Below are 26,108 nucleotides of genomic sequence, written 5' to 3' on the forward strand. Positions count from 1 at the left end.
AAAACAAGACCTATTTGCTAGTGTTAGGAGTAGCAAGTCTAACTTAGTTTATTTATGTTAAGCCAAAGATCCTGTGCTTATACAGGTGAGCTACTGCCAGAGAGCAAGAACACCAAATACTTAGGTTCAATAAAGACTTGTCATACGTATAAATACTCAACAGAGAATGTTGGTACATTGAAGGTAGAGATTTAGAGGTAGCCATAGAGAAATTTCTGATGGTGTTGAAGGTATGTCAGAATTGAAGGGTACTGTTCCTGGTACTGTGATGTGCTTTGCAAGATGGAAAGAAATATTATTTAAGAGTTGTAATTTTGAATTCAAGTGCCCAAATCCTTAGCTAAACATATGAACTGCAAAGCCATTGTTGCATACAAAAAGATTACTACAGCACTAAGGAAACAAAAAAACAAAGCAAAAAAAAACCCAAACAAAAAACCTACAAAAAAAACCCCACAAAACAAACCCAAAAAACCAACCAAACAAAAAAAAAACCCACAAAACAAAACCAAAAGAACAATCAGTAAGCCAGGTGGTCACTCTGCCACAAGACTTGCAGAACAACCTGGATGCCAAACGTTAGACTGCAGAGGATTCAGTACCATCACAAGAAGAAAGTGATGAAGGATGAAGCCTTAGTCATGAGCAAGTGCCCCTCAGAAGTGGGAGGGTCAATCTCACGCTTCACAAAACTCTGACTATTTGGAGATGCTTTTTGAGAGAGCAGATCTTGACATGAAAAACAAACTAAAGAATACAAACTAGAATACACCATCAGGTAACCATAAATTGCTGTTAGAAAAGGTAATTGCTAAAGAGATCCTTAGGTATCTTTATGTCAAATTTCACACCCAAACCGATTACCTATAAATGTGCTGCTTTCAGCTGGAAAATAGCAAAACTGAAAGACAGCAGTTTTGTGGAACCACTCCCTAGAACTTTTATAAATGTTTTTATAGGAAGGATAATGGAGGATTTTCCAGTACAGCAAGGATTGCTGTTCCCACAGCTTCACAATATGAGCAACCTAATACACCATGAATTATCCTTTAAGAGCTTTTAGCACAACTATTCATAGCATTTATATAGCATGTAAAAATGATTAGGAAGAAACTACAGACAATGAAGTAAAATGCAATTATTATTTACCCACCCTAAGATTAAAGGCAAGGTACAACTTTGACTGCTCCTCAGAGAAATGTATATAACTTATTTAGCTGTCAAGGCCCGGGTTTCATCTGTTACATGTTATAATCATCAACTGCACCTCAATGTCTTGTAATCAAAAGGGTTGTTTTGCTTTTCAGCAATCTTAATCACCTCAATGAGATCAACAAGCCTCAAAGTCTGTTAGACACCATTTTTGTAAAGCTCAGTGGGGAAAGCTTTGTAAAGACTCACTTTGATATTCTGGACTCAGTAACAACAAAAGTTTTACCTCTAGATTAACAAGATCACAACTAGGTATATACCATGTACCTCACCATGCCTAGAGCCCCACAACCAAAGTAAGCCAGCAGTACAAAAAAAAAATCTCAAAACAAAGCAACCAATTAAAACCAGTTGACAAGGTAAGCTTTAACCACAGAAGTTTGAACAACACAGAGAAAAGGATTAAATACCAACAATGAATAAAATAATAAGTTATTTTTGCTTTGTCTACCCATGACAATTTAAGCTCAAGGTTAAAACAATGCTCTTGCTTCCTCAAAGAAAGCTACCTAGCCAACCTGTTCCCACTTCAGTGGTTGCATCTCCCTGTCCCTGCAAGGGGCCTTCTAAGATTTCCTGCTTCTCAGATTGTTTCATCTGTTTCCCAGCACAGTTCAGCAGTAATCTCTCCAGACTAAATTACAAATATCCATCAGCTAATCATCACCACTACAGTTACAGTACTTAAAAATCCCCAAAACCTGCTCAAGAACAAACCAAGCTCAAGTTAAATTAACAGTGAAAGCCACCAAGCCAAAAACCAACACATGGTATTTTCATAATAAAAGTAAGATATTTTACCTCTGTTTCACCAAACAGTTCTGTAACACTTAGCTTCAGCTCCCACATCATTCTAAAGTCTTTAATTCTGCAAGACCAGTCTACTGATGGGCTGTTGTCTCTACTGCCACCCTTCTCTCACAGTGATACAGCTCCACAGCTGGCATAAATCAATCTCATCATTAAATTTATTCCTACCAGCTGAGGAAGGGGCCTCTTTTTACTCTGCAGCTTGGAGTACACTTCATCTACTGTGCTATTTGTCATCTCTTATTGCAGCAGCCTTAGCCCAGAAATGGTTATGTTTCTGATAGACAGCCACTCTCCTTACTTTAAAAGGCACCTGACAACACATTTGCCTGTCAAGTTCTTGACAGTAAAAGTAATTTAAAGATCTGTGATGATATATATTATAGTTATTGAAATCAGATGCAAGTCTAGAGTATGATGAGTAGGGGTTTATTACTTGAGACTGGGGGTATTCTTACACTTATTTCTCTCCACAGGTGGACAGGAGATAATTCATAGCTGTGAATCAAAACACTTGGCCAATGTAACAGCAATCTTTCACTCTCATTCATAAAGTGTGCACACACCCTCCACTCATTTAGAACCCAGAACCCTTATACACAGCTGACTACCCCAAAGTCTGAAAATTCCTGAACCATTGTTTTCCCCATCACCTCCCTACTTTGGTTTGATGATCATATGAATCCTGTTGCATATAAAACACATTTAAAAAGGGGAAGTGCTGGTTTATTAAGATCAATACCTTCTGATACCCATCCTATTAAATATACTACTGGCATTTCCATGAGATGAAAACACAGTGAGCTGTTTCCTGCAGCAGGAACCTGGAAGGGTTTTTCTCTCAGATGTTAAAATGCAACTGTCTATATAAGTATTCTGTAAAAAGACAGATTTACATTGTAACTTTTTACCACTTATGAATAACAACATTATAAAGAATTAATGCAGGAATGGAGTTTTTCTACATTTTTATCATCCTTCTTAAATTCAAACTTATAACTTATGCATGCACTTTTGGCAAATTAAGAAAAATTTCTTTGTACCAGTAAGTTGATTTCAGCTCACCAGAATAACAACTGCAGCTGACAGTTATGTAGCTGGAATGGCTAAGGTCCTAGATTAAATGTTGTCTTACTTGCTGTTTGAGAGTTAAAAACTTTTTTTTTAACTTTTGTATATGCATTTTACTATAAAATTACATTACTGAGGCTGAGGACAAAAATAAACACAAAATTTCTCACCGTAATCAAAGTATCACATTAAAATAAAAGTGCCTTACATTATATGGCATATTATCCCAACAATCTTAGAGTTGTTAACAAATATTCTTTAAGCAGTTCATAATTCTCCCTTCATCTCTGCACTTTCTAACTCTCAAATGAATTTGTTAGTTGTCAGAAGTGTATGAATGCTATTGATAACTACCAAAGTTGCAGCCTAGCAAAACTGAGCAATTGTTCTCTTTTACTGCCTTTTTTTCCCAAAAATGAATAACTTTTTTAGAACTTTCAGCACCGAGATCTTGATATTTTTCCATGATGCCATCCCAGATGAAAATGAGTGGTGTTAATTAAGCAAAACTGGCCTTATTCCTTTTGAATGAAAGAACTATTTTTCTGTGCTAGTAAGTACACAAATGTGTTTCCTCTGAATAACTGTAGCAGGTGTAGTCTGGAAGATAAAATCTCCCATAGCCATGTATTCAGCAAGTACTTGTGGCCACCTAGCTCTGGAAGTTACTGGTTCTGTAACTGTATGAAAATATGGAAATTAATTGTGCACTAAAAAAAAAAATTGTGCACTAAATACACAAAATACAGTTAGACTCAATGATCTTCAGGGTCCTTTACAACATCAATATTTCTGTTACCCTATGAAAATACGATTCTTTCTCTGAACTTGGCAATTGTGTCCTAAGAATGTGCTGTGTGACGGTGCAGGGATAATTTGACTGCACAAGTGAATGGTTAATATTAGGTATTTGCATTTTTCTGAATGGGTAAAAACACTTGAGTTACTGTAGGCTTCTTTCAGATGCTGGAGCACAAGGTAAGAAAGAATTGAAGTGCAAAAAGTTGGAAAAAGCTTTTAAAAAGCATGGAAATAGTGTAATATAAATTTTTTTTTCAGGCATTGGCACTGACAAAAGGAATGGAAAAAGAGTACATTTTAAAAGAAATCTAATTAAAAGTTATTTTATGAATACTCCCCCTCTTCAGGACTGCAGCCTGAGTCTGTTACTGCTGTGCTGAAGTATGGTAGTAACACACAAGTAAAGAGCTTGAACATGTCTTTATGAATATTCACAGAGCAGAAAAGGAGTTGTATGAATGTGAAATCACATTCAATGTACTTGGCAGCTTTGGTGTGTTCTTTAGTAATTTATAGTTTTTTCTCCAAATGCTAACCTTCTGAAATAGGTGTATGTAAGCTGCAAGGCACTGACATTTGGATTTAAAATACCACACCTGTAAGAATACAACATATTTTCCAGGAGCTGTACAAATAATCAGGAACACACTTCCAGGCTGGTGCTGTGTGCATACATATAAGAGATTTGGGCTTTTGGGCTCTACTTGTCTTCAAGATCAAAACTCTCAAGTGACTACCTATAACATTTCACTTGAAGTAAATGGTAGAATTAAGGGTCACATCAGGCAAAGCTGGGCTCAGACTGGCTAAACTGGAAAGTTTAAGGAGGTGTTTTTTGCTAAATAGAACCAAAGGGGTTTTAACAAGCTATTGCTTAGAGCAACTCTAACACTTCTCTGCTGCATCTCAGTTGAAAACAATTTTTAAAAACCAATCTGCTGTGAAAGCTGCTGCAAAAAACAGATGCACATATCACATCTGATATCACTTCTTAAACTTTCATGCAGATGTATTATTGCTTTATTGATATTTATCTAATTCTTGCTAAAATAGAGAGGTTTAATCTTAACTGTTTCCATATATGTTTGGAAACCTACATATTCAGATCTCCTCTAGCCAGCTAATGAGAAGCTGCTTTCTGCTGTTTTTTATTCCAGAGCCTCATTTTGTCATACTGAGTTTATAGCTTACACATTTTCTCTGGAGAAAGTAACAATTATCCAAGTACAGAGTAAATGCTTCTGGTGTATGTGAGAGACATATATGCTGCTGTGGATGCTTTACAAGTACTATAAATTTGGTTTTCAGCTCTGTCACAAAAGAATTCATTCCTGTTGGTAATTCATTACTCAACCATTGGACAGGTCCTACTTGGCAGACTACTTACCATCAGAATCTACTTTTTAAAATATTTATATATATTACTTCTCTATATAAGTGATGGAGATTGCTGTGTGTAATCTTAGGCCTGATTTATTGTTTGGTAATACCTTATTCTTGCTTAGTGAATAATATCACTTAAATGCAAACCAGGACTTTTTATTGGAGCACAGAGACTCTGATTTTCTGAGGTGGTTTCAGTACACTATTTTATAACTGCATTCTTTTAGGTCACATGTCAATGAGATTGATCTGACTGTAAGCATTCAGTTGTTCCCTAAGAAACATACTTTATTGCATGCTTTCCCTGTGTCTGAGAAACCTTTTCCTGGCTGCTTTGGATTTATGTATTCCTGGGTACGTCCTCGGCTCTTAGGACATTTTCTGTTTCATTGAGGATCCCAGGCCCATAGCAGAGATATGATGCAAATAAATGTTGCTGCACATTGAGTGGTCCAAAGGCAAACTTTACTCTAATGAGCTTAATTTCCCTAGGCTCCCCTTACTGGCTCCTGCAGCAGAAACTCTCTGCTGAGAGGCTTTGGAAAGAGAGGCTAAATCCAGCCATTACAGAAACACCACCCTTATTTAGTTACTACCTTAATTGACTTATACATCTGGTCTCTTGGACTCCAAACAAAATGTTAAATCATTTGATTGTTCTGCAACCCAGAGAAAACACATTTTCCTCCAGCTGAAAAAGCTGCTGTAGGTTTTTCAAAGCTGCTTAAGTCCTGAAACCATAACTTATATTTTTATTTTCATGCTTATTTGCTCCTCTAAGTTGCTGTCGTTGTGAGAACTAGGTACTGGAAAGCATTCTTGCACAGTAGGAGAAAACATGCTGCTGTATATATAAACACAATCATGCAGAACTATCACCAGAAACTGTGCTGAAGAAGTTTTATCAATAAAGAAATGCTTGTGCTAATCCAGAGTTACATTTGCTTTCTACCTGCTCTGCAATGTCCTCAAAAGCCCACATATGCCCAGATATTTATGGATTGCCCCTGTTTCCCTAGCTGCTCATAACATATGGCAACACTGTCAGTAATCATCATAAAATACATGGAGAGCCAAGAACACGTACAAGGGATACCCATATATAGACTTTGCAGTCTATACTGACATATCAATTTATCTTTTTTTTTTTTAGCAACACCGTGTTCTCATGAGCAAGAATATCATGACAAGAATCTGTAAGGCTACTAATTTTCTGTGTGGTTTTTGCAAATTCTTACACACATTTTGTCTATCATTGAATTTGTCCATGTAGTAAAAACAACAAACAGAGAACTATTTACAGCACGCAGCAGGGACATGAAGAAAATGGATCAATTAATGTCTTTAGACACTACAGTTCCTGTGAGTTAGTTTGTTGCTATATTATATTTCTTGGGCTAGAGCTACTTCAGAAACAAAATGCTTTTGATGAAATACTATCAAAAAAGGAGGCTGAGTTCCAGGACAAACTAACTCTTCAAATTGCCTTTTGAGGAAGTATTAGGTGGCCACTGATGATTCCTATAGTTAAGTGACACTAAGTTAGAAAAGGAAAATTGGCTCATTCTGATGGAACGCATTTTCACAGAGCAGAAGGTGCTGCAGCTGCAGAGGGAAAGAGGGAGAACTTCTCAAAGAATGTGTCAGGAAACAAATAAATTGCATTTTCTGTTCTCTAGATACAGGATAATTCTCTCCAAAGTAAATATGGTCTAGACCAAGGCATCCACAGCAACAGAATAATGCACAATATTTTACACAATATGATGATATATTGAATACACACCAAATTCACAGATCTAACATTACGTCACTCACAGTTTGAGACTTTAATATTTAAGATTAAAAAGGAAGAGGTGGGAACTTTCTAATCTGAGTGGGATAAAATGCATGTCAAAGATTTTCTTTGGCACCTGCCACATCATTTTCATATTTCTCTAACAGTTCATATGAAAAGTTTCTGAAATACAGCAGACACCCCAGGGAGACAATCTGACAAAACGGGCACAAGTCTGCATCCCCCAGCACAATAGCATCATTGCTTCTCAGTCTACAATTTCCACATTATCTGGGAGGTGCTTATGTACACAGACTATCAGATGTCCAATTAAAGCTTAAAGGTGCTGCATATAAAATGCAAACGAAAATGTTTACAGTCATTAAAAAGAAGACATTAATGTCGTAGTGTGATATGAAACTAAGCAGGCTCTGCTAAAAAAAACAAACACTTCTATTCAGGGCCATGTCAATTTAAGTCAAATATTGGATATAAACCCATCAGAAGCTGGCATGTAAAACTGTTATATTCCCAGTGATCTCAAGAAAAAGAGAAAAGCTAAGTCAGTGAGAGTTTATTTTCAATGAAACAAGTAGTTAAATTCTTATATTGCTGAACACACACACACGCACACTCAAATGATAAACAAAAAAAAAAAATTATTGGTACCTGAACATTAACAAATCACACCAACATATGTTAAAGCAACCAGAAATTGATTGTGAGAAAAATATTGTCTTTGGATACTGTTGGAAAGGCACAACTGGTATTAAGAAAGAAAAATATTATATTTGTAAAATTTTACTGAAAGAACTAGAAACAGCAAAAAGGATTGGAATATATATTTATTAGCTTCTTTGGTTTTTTTTTTTTTGTTGTTTTTGTTTTTGTTTTTTTTTTTTTTTAAGGAAGACCTACACAGAGACTGTATATTGGACAGAGTAAGTTAAAAACACATTTTAAGTAATATCTTAAACACCAAGCATAAAATTAACATCTTGTTACAGTGCCCTGTAACCTACTCTGTTTTAATTCCTAATGTTATGTGTTGGTTTCTCTTTAGACAAAACAGTAGTCTTTCTCCATTAACAATACACAAGGCCCCATCTGTTTCTCATTAAACACCCTGCTTTTCCTGTAGTGTGTTGTGTTTCTGTTGCTCTGAAACCTCTCTGAGAATAAAAGGGTTCCATAACTAAGGATTTGGGTACATTCTCAAAGCCTCCTCGGCTCTAACTCATACAGAAAAAGAAGGGTGGGCAGATGGGAGACGTTTCCTTCTCACTGGCCCTAAAGAATCCCCACGTGTCTCCTCACCGGTGCCAGGCAAATGTTCCCCAAGAAACCCCAAAACATGAAGGGATTTCTCTGTGCACTGTAGGAGAGTCAAGATTTGTTCTGGGAGAGTAGGGATGAAGGGAAGAAAGAGAGACCTCCACAAGATCCTTTCAGCAAAGCCTGTTAAGGAGAAAAGGCTAATAAAGATGGGGGGAAGAAAAGCAAGTCGGTTTTCTGGACCGCACTGTATCACAGGAAACATTCCACAGGGGTAATTTCCCAGTTTGACAATGCAGCCCATTGGGCAAGCTGAAACATATTAAAACCTTGATGAAAGCCAATATAATTGAGAGTAGCAAACTGATTGATTCTGTACACATGTAAAAGAATAGCAAATAAATGTAATTGTAACAGTACAGGCTTCAGCTCGAGTCTTCACAGGCAAATGTTTCACACTAAGATTTACTAGACAGCATACCCAGGATTTAATTTTTGTGATTCATGCATTTTTCACACTTATTGCTCAAATATAGACTTTTAGTATGCTGTGATTGCTCACTGCCTATCTCCACCCAAGTATGCAGTTTTGTTTTTAATTTGTATCATACTCAGTCTTGAGTAAAAAGAGACTGACTCACCAAAGACCCTGCAGGACAAAAACCATGTTGCAAAGGATAAAAAGCATTTTGCCTTAGTCAGTTTGCATCACAGAAATGACAAATGATGCTGTATCACAGTACCAAGTAAAACTACTGATGACAAATAAACGATCTCATGCACCCTTTATTATCTAAGAAGCAATTGTGATTTTTATAAATATATTGCTTATAAATACAGACAATACATTTCTGGAGACTGCATATGTGTTGCAAAATCCATATTCACTCATATCTGTATAAAGTTTCTTTAGGTAGCATGCATCTAGTCCCTGAGCTAACATACTCTAGGTTTTTGGTGCCTATTTGGATTGCAAACTTTTAAAGATAATGAGAACAGTTGAAATACTTGTCATTTATTACTCACAAGAATGCCAATATGAGTAGTCATACAAAGAACAGCCATTCCTTAATTGTTTGTGGAGACGTTCAGTTTAAATGGGTGTTTGCAAAAAACCAAGCATGTCACATCACTGGTGGGGCCACTGAACAAATATTTAGAAAATAAACTTGAGGTCACAAACTCTTCTTCAGCATTTGTAACAACAGTTGGTTGCCTTGAGCTTGCTCTCCTGTACTTTTGGAATAGTGAAAACAAGAAATGCAGCATTATAACCTACTTCCACTTTTGGAAGAGTCTTATTTGATGATTTTGTAGTCTAACACAAATATGCAAAGACTGCTGAGGAAATATGAAGTACATATTACCCTGGAAATGTTCTATGTGGATCAAGTTTCATACTTATTTTTTTGTTTCACTATTTTTCCTTTGTGCAACTCTTGGTTGACACTGAGTTCTACTTCTAAAAAAAATGCATACAGCTTATCTAGACTTGATTGTGCTATCTTCATTAATCACTCACATAAAAATAAATATTTGTATGAGTATTTTTATATTGCCATAAGAATTTTTTTTCTTTCATCTCTTTTAGCAGGGACACATTTATAATGACAGTAGTCCAGCATCATGCCATTATAAAGCAATAATTTCACTGGAGGAAAGGCCTGAAGTAGGACAGTGATGACTGAACTGTTAATTTTAAGGATGTACAAATGGCACATCAGAAAAATATTTATTACTTATAAAAATAAAAAATAATTACAACTAAATCTATACTTGTTTTCTGGAAGAATACTCATGTAAAAATAAAATAGGGAAAAAGAAAGACTTTGTCTCAAGAAGATATCAATGTATTCTGATGTCTGGCTCACTCTTGAAGCTTTGAGACAGGTAACATCTACAGAAACTGTGTAAACAAAATAACCTCCTATGACCCATTTATAGTCAACTCACGATATGGGGACAAAGACTTTTGTAAGAAATCCCAAAATTATAAGAAAATGTTTTTATTTTGTGCAAAACATCTCTCTCAGCCAATACAAGTAGCCCTGAACCCCTGCTGTGTTCTAACTTGGATTTTTTATTTTTTTCAGTGGCAGCCAGGTTTTCTGATACTTCCACTTCCAACCAGAAATTTCTATCTTGCTGAAATTTAACAGATTTTTTAGAGAATCCCATACAGTAACACTGATGTTACAGTCAAGACCCCAGTCCTTTAAGAGGCAAGAAGTAGAACCCCAAGGATAGACCAGAATCTTGAGCACTGCAGGTTGCCTGTTTTCATGGGAATGCTGGCTGCCTTGGGGCTCTTCTGCCATCTAGGCTGGCAACACACAAGGTACTGGAAGAGATGTAATAGACTGGAAAAGCTTGAGAAAGATTTAAAAAAAGCAGCTGGGGCACCAGGAAAAGATGTGGTAAAGAAGAGGTCACAAGGGAAGGGAAGAAGGGAAACTAATGCACGAGATGAAGGGATAAAGACACTCCCAAGTACATGCCCAGGCAATACAGCATTGCTCTAGCCCCCTGTATTCCCTGTGCGGGTATGGAGCAGTTAAGGGTCTCCTTTCCTTTTCCTTGTGGGAAAGTAGGCTGACAGTGGGATTCCAGATTCACAGGAATAGAGGAAAGGCAATCAAAGGGAAGCATCCCTTGAAGAGAAAAAGAACATGTAAAGTGCTGTCATTTCCCAAACTTTTGCCCCTACTTGTAAGCAGGGCACCTGTGACTCCCACCGCAGGACATGACCTGGGCTTGCATCAGCAGTGGAACACAAAAAGTGTCCCAGTTACTACTCTCAGCTCTGCAGGTGAGCAGTGACTGTTTCAATCTTGCTTGAGTTGAGAAAGAGCCTGAAAAAGGAGGAGCTAAATATATGTACAAGGCTTTAAGGTTATCCTAAGAGGAATGAGAAGGAAGTGCACTTTTCTATTTCTTGAGACTCCTTAATCATGGATTTAGAGGTTTGGAGTTAATAATGGTGCTTTTGGCTGGAAAGCCAAGAATTAGAGCACCATAATCTGCTTATCTAGGTAGTGGGTGGTCCTCATGTTCATCTTCGAATGCTTGTGCCTCATGATTCCATATATCTCCAAGAAAAGAGGGAGAGAGAGATGAATTATTGGTGAGCTTGGCTATCTAAGATAAAAAAGATAAAAAAGGAAATGCAGTCCGGAGGATTTTAGTAGCTCATTTAGAGAATTGTGTTAACTCTTCCATTTTCCTTAGATCATAGCTTAAATAAAGTGTTAAGAATAAAAAAGGATAAAGTTACGCTTGCAATTGTTAGGAAATACATATAAAGTTTTATGAGTCAACTACAGAGTGATTTAAAATAAATTGTCAGTGAATATATTTAAAGGAGAATATACACAGGCTGGCTTTAAAAAATGGTACAGGAAGGTCCACAGGGGAAATGCCAATTATCTCTCAACATACCTAAGTCATAAAAAGAACACCTTTTTTTTTCTGTTATTCAGAAAAAAATAAAAGAAAAATAAAGTTTCTAAATGTTAGTAAAAATTTTTTTCACAAAAATAGACTAAACAGAAGAAATTATGCTTTCTTCTCTTCAAGTACAGTAAGTACTTCAAAATCATTTAAGGGACCTCTTGAATTTGTGGAGTGTGTTACAGAAATATAATCTCAGAGCAGCTTCACTGCCTATCTATCATATGCTGCACTGCACACAGAAATTCAATTCAATTCCATTCAAATTTATTAAAGGTCAAAAATTCTGGGGCACCAAATGTTCCAAATTTTAATTACTCCAAATCTTTACGCTTTTATGAATCAATGTCATCCACTTTGATTTCGACTATAAAATCTCACTGAAGCAATTTTGAAAAAATATAGTTCATTTTATCCTTAAAACTTAGACAGATTGAAGTTCTAAATAAATTTATTTCTTAAGAGATTATTTCTCAGATGCTACAGACAGTATGATGGAAGTGGGACACTCAAGTTAATACCACAGACTAAGTAGTTTGCATGAGAAACTGCAAATTAGTTAAATGTTAACTGCAGAAATAGTTTGTTTTATGCTCTTCCAGATTATGTTCTTTTCTCCTTCTTATCTTTCTTTTCCCTTTTCTTTACTTTCCTTCAGCCTTCAGCTATTTAACTGTCCCCTTTTGTTTGCTTCCAATTCTCTCTTCTTTTCCCCCCATTAAAATATTTCTCCTTCTTTCCTTAATGTCTCTTTTCACCATCCCTCTAAGTTTCTTATCAGCCACATCTACTTCAGGAGAAACAATGGCTCCAGCATCTAAGGGCAACTGTCTTTTTTCTGTTCATAGCTCTTTCTAGATACTGAGTTACTCGACATTAAAATGTCTGTGTCTGTGATGCACTTTCTTCTGTTGTGAAGTAAGATTTCTTGTGAGAAATACAACTACCTGAAAGTGGGGGGTGGAAATACTTTGAAAACAGCCTCAAGGTTAGGAAAGTCTGTGTTAAACCTTTCTGGTTACATTTTGACCACCAAAGATCACTAAATGGTTTTGATTTGCTGCTCTATTTAAAGCTTTCAAAGAAGCCTCTAGCGCCAGATGATAATATTAATAAGCAAACTTGCAGATAAATTATTTGGTGCATGTCAGGGTTAAATACTGTAATAAAAGAGCAAATTTGAACATCAAAGACCAATCTGTAGCTCTTCAAGAAGGACAAATGTTTTACTCCCTTCTTTAAGATAAGGAACTTGCTAGTTTCTTTAATAGAACACTAATTTTTAACTGTATACCTGACAATTTTTTTTCATCAAGTCAAGATAGTTCATCTGGGCAGAGAAATCAATCTCCTGTTTGTGATGTGCTTCCAGCAGCTGTTTGGCTGGAAATCCTTGTGGTCACTGCCACGTGGAGAGATGGGCACACAGGCACTGATGTTCCTGGGCAGTGTCACCTGAGACCTCCTAATCTCTTTCAGTCCTGGTTTGATCCTTTTCTTTTCAAGCACATTTTTATTTGAGGCAGGAACATTACTGTTAAATCCATTCTTTTTTTTTTTTTTTTTTTCTTTAGGGATCCATACAGGTAACGCAACATATCAGATTAATTTTCCTTCTTACCAAAACTACTTGAAAGATATATTTATTTGCTAGTCAAACATAAACCATGGAACAACTTGCAAGACTTAACCACAATGCACAATTCAACTTGTCTAAACTGCAGTCACTCTGAGGAAACTTGGAAAGACACAGATAGATTTGCTTTATAACAAAATTAGGACTCTGTTTCCTTATCCATAGAGCACAGGTAAAAATTATGAGTATCAAATATCATAAGAAATTCACAACCTATTAACCAATGAAGGAACATCAGTATGATATATTTAGCAAAAAATGTTAACAATTTCAACATATTCCCTCTACCTAGAAAATACAGGACTGGGACTGCCTGATAAATGACTGATTGTTACTGACAGGATTTTAGCACCACAACAGAAAAATGTTGAAGGTTTTAACAGAGTAAAGTAGCTCTTTATGTGCCCACGCATACCTACATACGTATGTATACATACCTGTGTGTATATAGATATAGATAGATACATATAGATATAAACACACAAAGAATCAGTAAGAACAAGTACCTTTTTTTAATACTTCTATATTAGTGGTATTCCTAATAACAATAATAATGGCTAAACAAACACCATGATATTTGGTATTTCTTGTGCCAACAATAGAATAGCATCTAAGGGCAACTGTCTTTTTCTGTTCATAGCTCTTTCTAGATACTGAGTTACTCGACATTAAAATGTCTGTGTCTGTGATGCACTTTCTTCTGTTGTGAAGTAAGATTTCTTGTGAGAAATACAACTACCTGAAAGTGGGGGGTGGAAATACTTTGAAAACAGCCTCAAGGTTAGGAAAGTCTGTGTTAAACCTTTCTGGTTACATTTTGACCACCAAAGATCACTAAATGGTTTTGATTTGCTGCTCTATTTAAAGCTTTCAAAGAAGCCTCTAGCGCCAGATGATAATATTAATAAGCAAACTTGCAGATAAATTAAAGTTTTGTTGTGGTCCTTGCTGGACCATGAAATAATGACTAAAATTGGATCATGACAGCTTTTCTGGACAACTTCCTTTACCTCTTAATATACCATGATCTTTTTTGGACAAGCATCACAGAGAACCTATAGAAAGGTTGTTTTGTCTTCTAAAAGACCCTTGGAGCAAAGATATTTTGAAATCTCTTTATATTGTGAATATAAATTACTTTTAAAACATTGCTAAACTGCTGCATCTGAATGTTTTAGTGAAAATTTTAGTTAAAAGATGCAGAAACCAGCCATGTCCCCTTTCATGTAATGTCATATTTTTTGGTTTTAGTTATGGAATTTGAGTGCAACCCAGTTAAATAAAAACATTTATCACAAATCACAAGCATTTTCAGAATTTCTTTTCATTAGAATATTAACTATGATGTGTAAAAATGAACCAGCAAGAGAACATCTTCAAGTGCGCTGTCAACTGACAGGCAAATGTACAGCATTAATAGCTGTATTAATCAACAAGTATTCTATCAACTATGATTACACATTTTTCCTCTCAGAAATTAGGTCTCTACTGCTCAGAGTATCCAGCTTTGCATGATAATCTGCATCCCCACTACTAGAGAAATTTTGACAACATGGATAGCAAAGCCAAATAGTACACAAGGAATGGCATTCCTGTAAAATCTTATTGTTCTTAGTGAAACTGCTGCTAAAATTTAAATAGAAGAAATGCTAAAGCTACTCTAAAAGTTTCTTAATTTCAAGGAGAGCTGATTCAGATACATAACTTTTAATACATTCAACACCTGATCTCTCTAAGCGATAAGTAACACAATATCAAAGTGCCATAACAACTGATTTACAGCCTATTTTTCCTTTAACCAAATATAGCAGTGTGCTAATGTGCTGGCTTTAGAGCACCCTGAGAGAAGAGAGCAAGTAATTTGAACCAATATATTCAATATTCAAAGTATTTGAATCAATAAGGTCTAATAGCTAATACAGGTGACATTAAATGAACTATTGTAGTTGCAAAACAATTTTCAAACAGGTGGTGGTCTTAAACTAAAATATTTGCATAATTTACTTGTTGTGGCTGATTAACTTTATTAATGCTTTTGTGAGACATTAATGTTTATATCACCATCTATTTCAATTCTTTACAGGAAAAAAAATCAGAATAAATACTCAGAATCAGAAGTTTTCAAGCACTGGCAAGTCAATTAATCAAAACTGAATGTACAGTATTTTTATTCTTGAATCTGACTTTTTGCATAACAGATGTACAGATAATCATTTTAGAAGACCTTTTTGCTGAGAAAGAAACATACTGTGGAAAAATTTCGTTCAGCATATTTCAGTTGTGCCTCAGTTTCCACAATGAGTAAAATAAAGGGTCTTTTTAGTCATAACAAGTTCATATGTTCAAATATTTATAAACTGTGGGTTGCTTGCTATTTTTGTGCATCCCTTACGCACACATTCATGCCCTGCTAGTCTGGGCAGTGTGGGCTTTAGATGCAAAGTACCTGTGAGTGGGCAAGGCAGTTCTCACTTCCACTGAGTCCATCACCTCTTTCCTTAATGCTACTGATATGGGGACTGGGAGAAAGAGCAGATTTACTGATAGTATGTTCATGCTTTAGGAAAAAAAAAAAAATGCTCAAACTGCAGATGAGCTTCCAGATAAGAGGACTGACAAAATAACACCTATTCCAAGGATACCAACAGCCAGCCCCCCAAGTTCTGGTTATTTTAGGGACTTCCATCACATATGTTGTCCAAGCAACCACATCACATTTAGCTGAATTCAATAAAAATCCTTCATTCTATTTTCAATATTCCTTCTCTCTTTTAGTATTCTAAGCATTTTTAAAAAAGGAGAAAAAATATCCCAAAAAACAAAACAAAGCCTCAGCAAATATTTACAGGCATAATGCTAATATTATGCTGCCCATCATGGGCATTCTTGTTTATAAATAGCTGGACAGGAAAAAGGAATAATGTCAGTGAGAACTGAGTTGCCCTTTAAATGGAAATAATCATCTGGTTATTTCAGTCAAGCAGCTGTGTATGCACTAGGAAGTCTCACAAATATTATGATGACTCATCTACTTTCCTTTTCTAATAGTAAATGCTCTTTTCTCTTTTTAAATGCAGCACTGCTAAACCCTTCACAAGCTGCAATTCTACCTTACGTCCCCTTACCTAAATATGCAGATTTTAAAGTACAGCTATGCATTTATACACATTAAATTAGCTATTATAATCACTGGGGTTACAAGGTTCTTTCACACAAACTGCAGACCTGTGAGATTTGCTGCCTTTATCAAAGCTAACATCTGAAATAGCATGCAAAATACTAAGATTACACAGAGAAAAGGTGCAGCCTGGACTTCTCCCAGGTCCCTGGAAAGAGAGGAGTTAATCAGCACAGGCAGTTCGGAGAGTGTGCAGGGAGACACAGGACTGTACTGCAGATGTGCGGAGCTCACGGAAGGTGTGGCCCGTGCCTTCCACATGCATATTTAAATACTAAAATTACATGGCCTTAAGGCTGCTATTAGAGAACAACCTCACAGAGAGGAAGAATTACACAGTGAAATGAGGCCTAACACATTTCTTCAAACAGAGAGCTGAGAAGAAGAAGAGAAGGAAAAGCCCAGGTTACTCACGATTCTTTTCACCTCTCCACCTTGACCCCGCTTTTATTCTAGGCGCGACGTCCACCGCAGCAGTTATGTCTATTAGCCCAAGCAGCAGCAGCAGTGACAGCACAGCCATGCCAGGTAACAAAAAAAAATAAATCACCTCTACCTGGAGTACTGCTAGAGATGAATTGGAGAAGACTTTCCTTAGTAATGAACAATTGGAGCTAACAGCACTTACTCAGCAGAGGCAGAGGGAGATGTAAAATATTATTCCTGCTAGAAATGTTTATTAAAAATTTCCATTGCATCGCTTATTTCCTTGATCCAGGGAAAGCAAAAAAAGAAGAGTTGTAAAGGCTTCCCCTAACTAGGAGCCTCTGGCACTTAGATGCAGGAGGAGATGCAGTGGCAGCTTTCTGTGGTCCCTCAGAAGCCACCGGCTCCTCACCTGCCTCTGCCACCTCTCAGCCCTTCCCAGTGTTTATCAACATTCCCCACAGCACCCTAGCAGGGGACACAGCCAGGCTGAAAACTGAGTTTTTTCTCCCTCGCTTCCATATTTCACTGCAGTTTCACAGAGCTGATGACACGGAACATTTTAATGTTGACACTCAAATCTCATTACGTTTATCAATGGGCAGAAAAACACAGTTTTTCAAGCTTTCCCCCCCTTACCCACAGAGGCGGGCAAGGGCAAAAAATAACATATCCAAGATGGAAAAATGAATGCTTAAAAAAGAAACTTTTTCTTTTTTTTTTTTTTTTTTTTTTTTTTTAAAGCTGTGCAGTAACTCTGCCTCTTATTCAGCACAAGTATCTTCTATTTCTAGGGAAAATAACACAAACAATACCACCTCCCACACAGGCTTCTGTCAGCAGATGCTGCATAAATGGAGCAGCGCATCGGTGGTAAGACAAGCTCTGAGAAATTGTGTATAGAATCTGTGTTACCTAACAAACCTTCCCCCTGCAGCCCAGCAGCCTGGGGGCACCCAGCACCCAGCGCAAGCAGATTCCAGCACTTGCAGCAGCGCTGCTGGAAGAAATTTAACCCCAGATCCATCAGTGCCAGGGAGCTGGATCACAAACATCCCCGCAGTCAGCGAAACAATCTCAAGGAAGAGCTAGAACACAGCTACCCCTGCCTACCCCTTTCACCACAATTATGAAATCATTCCATGTGAGTTGTTGAGCTTTTCTGTTGTCCAGAAAAGCTTCATCCTGAGAGCTGAAAATCACTATAATAAGACCAAAGGGCTTTTTGTTCATCATGACAGAGGGTTTTAATCTGCACAAAGTGGACATTTAAATCCAGTAAAAGTAACTGCAAAAATTTTTAATTCTTTAGCACCATAAGCATCAGCCTGGGGACTACTTAAAATTGTTACTTGTACGACAGTAAAACTTACTTTCTTCATAGAACAGCAATGAAATAGCGTTCTCCAAGCTGATCTTCTGCCTCATGCATTGCATGCTGCCTGTTGTATATGGATGAAACTAAGCTACAGAATTGAGGGCCTTTTTTTGAACGGAGTACTAGAGTAAATTTCTAGGTACAGTTTCAATTACCAAAAAAGGAGAGACATAGCAATTTGTTTCCATCTTAATGATGCATCTATTAATTTATAATTTCTACAACCACTGCTTTTTATGAAATTTGAGCTCAAAATATTAGCGCAATTGAAACAGTGCCCAAGAACCAGTTAGGAAGCTGATGGCACTAATTTCTAAACCTTCTCATTTCAGTGATAGGAACTTTCCAAAAAGAGGGCCTGAAGAATTTTCTCACCTAGAGCTGGCAGACCACAGATGATCACAAAAGAATCTCAAAGGCCATTAAAGTAGTTATCCACAAAGCCTTTAAAAGGGATGTTCTTTTTCTTTGGACCAGTTAGAGAAATTAGGAAGAGAGATGTGATCTTATTTCAATTTGGGTGAACTTTGTTCAGTACAAAAAGCAAAGTATTTTTGGAAGAGGATATCAAGAACTTGTAATCTTTCAAATCTCCTGATTCTTACACATTACAAGCAGCCTTCAGTTTTGCTCTGACCCAGCAGCTCCTTGTGGCTATTCCCTCTGGAGAGGTGACCAGGAGGGATTCCACACATAAACCCTGTACTGTATCTGGGCAGGGAGAGAGTCATCATGTCCTTGTCCCAGTGGGATTTCCTTATGAAAAGCTCTGGGATTTTTGTGATCATTTTATTTGACAGGAGTCACATCTATGTGCTGAAGAACAATGGAGATCGCTCCTACACATGCTGTTGGGCCTTTGCCCTACAGCAAAAATAACTCCTATGGTAACATATAGTGTGAAAAGAAATGGTTGGGGGGTTCTTACTGTCTTTTTTTAAAGCACTTTCTAACTGCACAGTTTTCACCATCTGAGCTCATGCCAGTTCAGTCAATAGTCACTCTCGAAAGATGACTCATTGTGTTGCTGATTATGTAAGACACCTGAATGTACCACATTGTTCACTGCACCAAAATACAGCAAAGGAAAAAAAAAACCCCTCAATTAATATAAGGCAGCCCTTTAGGAATACATGAGCAGTAATGTAGAATGGGGTGTTTACTGTGAATGCAGAAATATTGACTGTTCAAAGGACAGCTGAAATTTTGAGCACTGAAAGGTTTTGCAATCTCACAGTTGACAGTGAACTGTTTGAAGGACAGAAGATAAAGCTTTTTCAAAGAAAAAAGTAAAAGTCAAAGCAAAGCATGAAATTCCAGAGTGAAACAAATTAATCTGAGCTAAAAATTCAAGCTGCCTCATAGAAGAATTCCCTGCCTTATAGTTAATACTTGTTATCCTTTATCTGGTCCCAGATCCAAACTTCATTGAGCCTTGTGCTGTGCAAAAGTAAACTGGTACATCAAATTGATATTTTAGCAGATGTTGGCTGAGCTCTCAAGCCCCACAGCTGTTTTGTCTAACAGGGAATCCTACACAGAATTAATGGAAAGTTTCAGAACAGCTTTTTATCTTACAAGATTAATAGAAGGCTACTTTTATAAACACAAACCACTGCATGGACACTTTTGCACAGGTTGCACCCATTTATCCCCTCACAGCAGAAGGAACTTTTGCCTTCAAAAAAGCTACCCCATATCCTGAGGAGTGTGAAGAGAAAGACCAAGTGTCAAAGATGTTGCCCAAAGCAATGTCTCACAAGTGACATTCACAAAGAAATGAAATTAGACATTGAAAATTCATCACCAAAAGAGCTTTTACTTCACTCTGTCTAAGAGAGTGCCCCATGCACAGTGTTGCTGGTTAGCAGGGCAGTGGGCAATTACTGCCATCAAAGCAATGCCTTCCCCACTGGAGTAATAGCAAGTAAAACCAAATCAATTAAGTATTCAGAGGTGTGAAGCAAAATAAAAGGTGGCCTGCTCCTATGTGATTCAGTATTTTATAGCTCATTTAACTAGTTTCGGTTTCTGCTGTATAATTCCTGCTCATGTGGGTTCCTCAGCTATTTGAAAGCTTCCTCAAAAGCAATATAATTAATTCTGGAATTAGGCATGTGGACAAGTTTTTCAGAGATGCAGTGGACCACTTGAAGATATTAGACTAAGACTGGATGCCTTCCTGACTTATATGTTACAGTTCAGTCAAAAGGATTTGAAGATAAAATCACATAATGAATTTATGGTCTGTGTTACATTAGTCCTATCTAGCTTTAATACACCTCATTTTCTCAAATCTTCAAACATATTTAATTTCTTTTCTCCTCAGCTTTCATTATGTCCCAAACTTTTAATTTCTGGTTTAGTGCACCATAGATAAAAGTCACTTGCAATTTACTGCACAGATCTTTCCTTGGATCAAGTAGCTTCCACAGAGCTTTTTATCCATAATAGGCAGAACTTTTTTCTAAATTTTTCTCTCTCTTCATTACAGACATCACCTTCTTTTAACTGGTAACAGAGCTCTCTGCAGCATCTTGGCAAGGGCTTCCAAGGAGGGTTTGAAATAAATTTCCTCTACATTCATTCACAAAGACAGGATGAAAGGTACAGCCTCTCCCACTGGAAGAAAAGTCCTTTGAAAAGTCAACTCCTCTTGTGCACAGAGGTTCTTCTCCATTCCTCAAAGCCATAGCCACTTCCTTGCACAGGGACATCTCTGTTTCTTCTGAAGATCCTGCCACTGACTGTGTTGGAAATTGTTGACCTGGGAAAGCTTTTTTACCACAGAAGTCAAGTGCTGGTTTAGTGCAAAGGAGGACAGACTGACAAGGAAGAGCCAGGCTGGTCCTTGAGTCTTCCCCTCCTCAAAGTCGCACAAGGACTGGCTCAACCTCCCTTAACATGGAAGGTAGTGAGCTGCCCTTTCGAGTCCTTGATTTTAAGGCATCTTTATCAAATTTGCAAAACAAAGCAGGTCCCTGTTTCTGCAGTATGACCTCTACCTAAATAGCTGCCACATACAGTTCTTACTCTGCCTTTGAGACCTTTGTGCAACAGCCTCTCTTTTTAAAAGAAAAACTGAACCTGGTGGCTCTCAAGGAGCCTCTGCGAGGCAGCCGTACAGAGACTTTGGGACAGCAGGACAGGACAGCAGTTACAGAACTCATTAAAGCTAAACATTACCCAAGTTTTATTTTACAAGCCTTATAACTCTAAAAGCTCCAGGGAGATCAGCTCAGATGTAGCAATGTTTGCCATGAAAACATTGTAGTGCTGTGAAGTGAAGGGCACACACACGTAATTCAGCAGTGTGTGTGGAACAGACCCACACACCATTGTACCCCTGCAGTCTTGGGGAAACACTCAAGTTCCCAAATCAGCTTGGCTGGGTTTTTTTTGTTTGGATTGTAATACAGATCTAATTAATTCATCAACTGAACAAAGATTCTGATACTGACTGGGGTTTTTTAATCATTTAAATGCAAAAATTTGAAAAAAAACCTGCTAAATTCACCATTCTAACATACTTGTTATTTTTTTTTTCTGTTTACTTATAGAACACCAACAGTGCACTCAGCACTGTATAGTCGTATAAATTAACATTACCTCTCCCTTAAAGACTTCATGGTCCAGCATGACTGAGTCTTAAAAGTCATCACTTCTCTGAGGGCATATATTTGTTTCTTAATTTCCTCATGTTAAAGCCTTTACATTCTCAACATAACATTTTACATTTTTGGTGGTAGAGGAAAACAAATGTGTTCTTCATGCAAAGATACACACAACTCTTTAAGTAAAAGTACAGCATCTATGTATACATGCTTCTGCTAATAAAAACCACAAACACAAAAACAGAGCAGGATTTGCACAATTAGAGAGCAGTTCTGATACATATTATTTAATCTTGACTAAAGCTACATTTAAGTAAACTGATCTTGATTTGGATCAACCAGATTTACATACATGCTCATTAATTATATGCTGTTAACAAGAAATAAAATTCCTCTTGATGAAATTGGAAAAGAGTTGATCTGGTTTTTGAGGCTAAAAGTATGTTTGTCTCACCCATGTACCTCATCAATTTGCCATTTATTCTCATGCCCTCAAGGCAACACAGATTTTGATTTTGATTTATGTCAGAGACTACAATTACAATTTTCCTGAATTTATTTTTTCCATGTAGCTGCAGAACAGTAGGCATTAGACAAAGCCTGTACATTTAAGTTAGAAACTACTATTTTACAAGAAATTCCCCATTAGAGGCCTAGCTAATAATACTATGAGAAAAGCATTTTTAGCTTTCTCTTGCTATAAGAAAAGCAAGAATTAAGACTATTTTTTCTCTTATTTCATAACATATTTCTTTTCTCTTTGTTGGTAAAAGATGCTTGAAGTCCATCAGGAAATAAACTTAAAAAACCAAACCCTGATCTAGGAGCATGTAATAAAGAAGATATTTTGTTCTTGCTGTTAAAATGCAAAGTGAGTTCCTATGAGATACCTCCAAACTTGCACTCAGGCAAAGGAACCATCCTTGGTAAGCAACCTAGACATGTCAGACATTGTAACTGGCTAAAGCCTAGTGAGACAACATCTCTTAAAGGCTGTTGTTTGAGCTGGAGGTGGCACCTTGTCCTTCATACCAGGAGAGCTGATGCATTTAAAGTCACTATTGGGAAAAAAAAATAAAGTAAAATGGCCGAAAGGCTAAGGAGCAGAAGAGCAGGGCACTCCAACCCCAGCTGACCAGGGTACCTGAGTGATGCTGATGCTACTACAGGCTAGCAAGTTGAGCTCCCTCTTGCACCACCTCCTCCTACAGCCATAAATGGCTTCTGCACAATAGAGAACTAATTCTTCTTTAAAAGCAAAAAGTACCAGCAGACTCTGGATCCCAACGCACCACTCGTGAAGGGAGCACAGCTTTCGTGAAAGCATCACATCTCTCAATATGCTTTCTTAGCTCTGGCACTAAATCAGCAAAACCCCTGAATGCATCTCAAGTGCTCTCAGGACCCTCAACCACAGCACTCCAGGCTTTGAAAGACTCTCTGTCTCTTACTGCTGTGATCCGACACCAGCAGCCAGAGCGTGCCTTCTTCTAATGATTATTTAACATTTTTATGTGCGACTGCACAACTAACAGTTCTTCACAGCTCTATGTGAGCTGATATTTCAACACAGCCAGTGTTTTATGTCAGCATAAATGAGAAGCCGTATGAGACTACCACAAGAATGCTTCCCAGATCATGTTGATAGTAAAATTTTATAAGATAATGTTGGTGCTTTTAACACCAAGCTTATGGATTAAATATGTCCCAAACACATTTAATGTATTCAAGTCATTTATCATTATCTGTTCTAACAAACTGGCAATATTTATCCTATTAATTCAGGCAAATGTAGGACTGTTTACTGAGTGGTGGAGAATTACAAGGATATGTTCAGACAAAAATAAACATAAGAAAACTAAAGTGAATATTGTTTAATGTAAAAATATGCCATCCTACTCAGCTCTCAAAATAAACTGCTAAACTGTCGTCGGCCTTCTGCTTTTCAAAAAACTGATTGTTAGGCTAATCTGTCAGGACTGATTTGCATTTCTATATTTACTTTTTCTAACACCTTTAAAATATGATCTTAGTGGGTTTCAAGAAAGCATTCAGAGAAGACCTGGACATTTTATGATTCCAAGAACAAATACACAGCTTGTTGCATTTTTTTCTTCCTATTTTTGCTTTAAAAATGTATTTCCTTTTTGCTTTATTTTCCTTTCCACTGATCTCTGACTCCATCTCTGTGTACTACTCCCTTTTCATTCCAGTATATAATTTTTCCAGCTTATCATTCCTCATCTCCTTCCTCTCTGTCTCCAGTTAACCAAGCCCTGCTCAGAAGTGAGGTATTGCCTGGGAGAGGTGCAAAGGAAAAGGTAGTTGACTTGAGAACTGTGCCAACACGAGTGAATAACTTATGATGAGAAACCCAGGCGAGTATGGCATAATCTCAGCACGTGATTTTGAGTAGATAACATGAGAAAAACATCTATTTTGCAAACTGTCCCTGTGCTTAAAAAGCTAGAAGTTGAAGCCAGCCTGCCAAGTACCTAAAACTCCATGAAATTTATCCCAGAAGATAGAGATATTCCTGGTATTCACTCTGTTCATTTAGGAAGAGAAATTGCTTTCTTCACATGCTTGCTGAAGGGGCAATGTTGTTGGAATACAAAATCAGCTAATTTTTCCTGGGGTGGGTGGCACCAGAAACGTGGGAAACTGTCTTGGCAGATGGGCAAAGAAGAGGAACTATGACAAAGTATCTAAAAGAAGGTGTAAGAGTCTGCCTAAACGTTTTCTGCTCCTGCCAACCCAAATTGCAATGCAGTGAAGGATTTACAATATCTTCATCCAGGCATATGAGGACAATTCCTCTGCAGTGTTTCCATACTGATCTTCAGAACAAGAATCAAGGTCAATATCTCACAGCCTAATAAGAAAAAAAATCAGTGGAAGGGCAATTTTACCAGTTGCATTGGTGTTAATGAATCTGTTGGGTTTTTTTTTAAACTTTTTCAGTTTTCCATTTCGTCAGGGAAAACTTAATTCTCCAGTGTTGAATCTTATTATTAGGAGACAGAGTAACTTATAATAATTTTAGCAATGACATGGCTTGTGTCCCAAATGGTGTAAATAATTCATTGACTGTACTGGGTCTATAGCAAACTGTGAGCATCTGGCCTCCTCTCCTTTGATCAACATTTTCAAAGCCTACTTGAGAAAGATGGATGCCCTGTCCTATTAAGAGAACAATGAGAACTAGATTTCTCTGTATCCAGAGAGAAGGCAGTAATACAATTTTCAGCAGTCAATGGAAGTTAGTGGTTTGACTTCTATTTGTGCCTTTGACAATCTCCCCAGTGAGATTCTTTGGGTGAATTAGAGCTATGGGGTAATCTCCTAAATTGGAACAGAATCAATAAACTAAATGAAAACATTTACCTCAAACTCTAATTTAAGCCTTGAGCTGATGGAATTAAAAATGTTGTATCTTTAATAGATGTACAGAAATAAAAGTGTCATCATTAGCTGATATGTCATAACGAGCATGGGGCTAAAAAATACTGCCTGAAACCTCATGCAAACTCCATATTCAAGTGAAATAAACCACCAACACATTTAAGATGTTTTCTGTGGGTTGAGATACAGCAATGATAGGAACACAGGTCACCGTTCCTGACTTTTGTTTGTATTTCAAACTAAAAATTACATTCTTTGCTGATTCGAGGAAGCATTTTACTTTATATTTCATGTTGTCCTGCTGTACACAGATGTGTTAACAGAAATCAGCTGAAAAACAAAAGGATGTGCTTTTAATGAGTTCCACAATTTCTAAACTAAAAAATCACAATCATAATGTATTGCTGTTTAGAACAATTTCATAATAACTTTGACACTTGAAAATAAACATTCCGAAGTATATGAGCTACCTGAAATTAATAACCTCAGTAATAAAATCAATACTCTCCTTATAGCTCTTAGCAATTTTTTCCAATATTGATTTTTTTTTGGTAAGGCACTGTAAGACTTGCTTATTATTTAGATTGTTGATATTGCTTTTGTCTATCATAAAGAGAAGCATTTTTATGGAAAATAATTGAAAATGAACATGTGAAATAACCCAGGAACAACTACAAACAGCGAAAAAATAA

The sequence above is a fragment of the Onychostruthus taczanowskii genome, unplaced genomic scaffold, assembly GCF_017590055.1.
Source record: "Onychostruthus taczanowskii isolate IOZ18803 unplaced genomic scaffold, ASM1759005v1 scaffold47, whole genome shotgun sequence".
NCBI lineage: Eukaryota > Metazoa > Chordata > Aves > Passeriformes > Passeridae > Onychostruthus > Onychostruthus taczanowskii.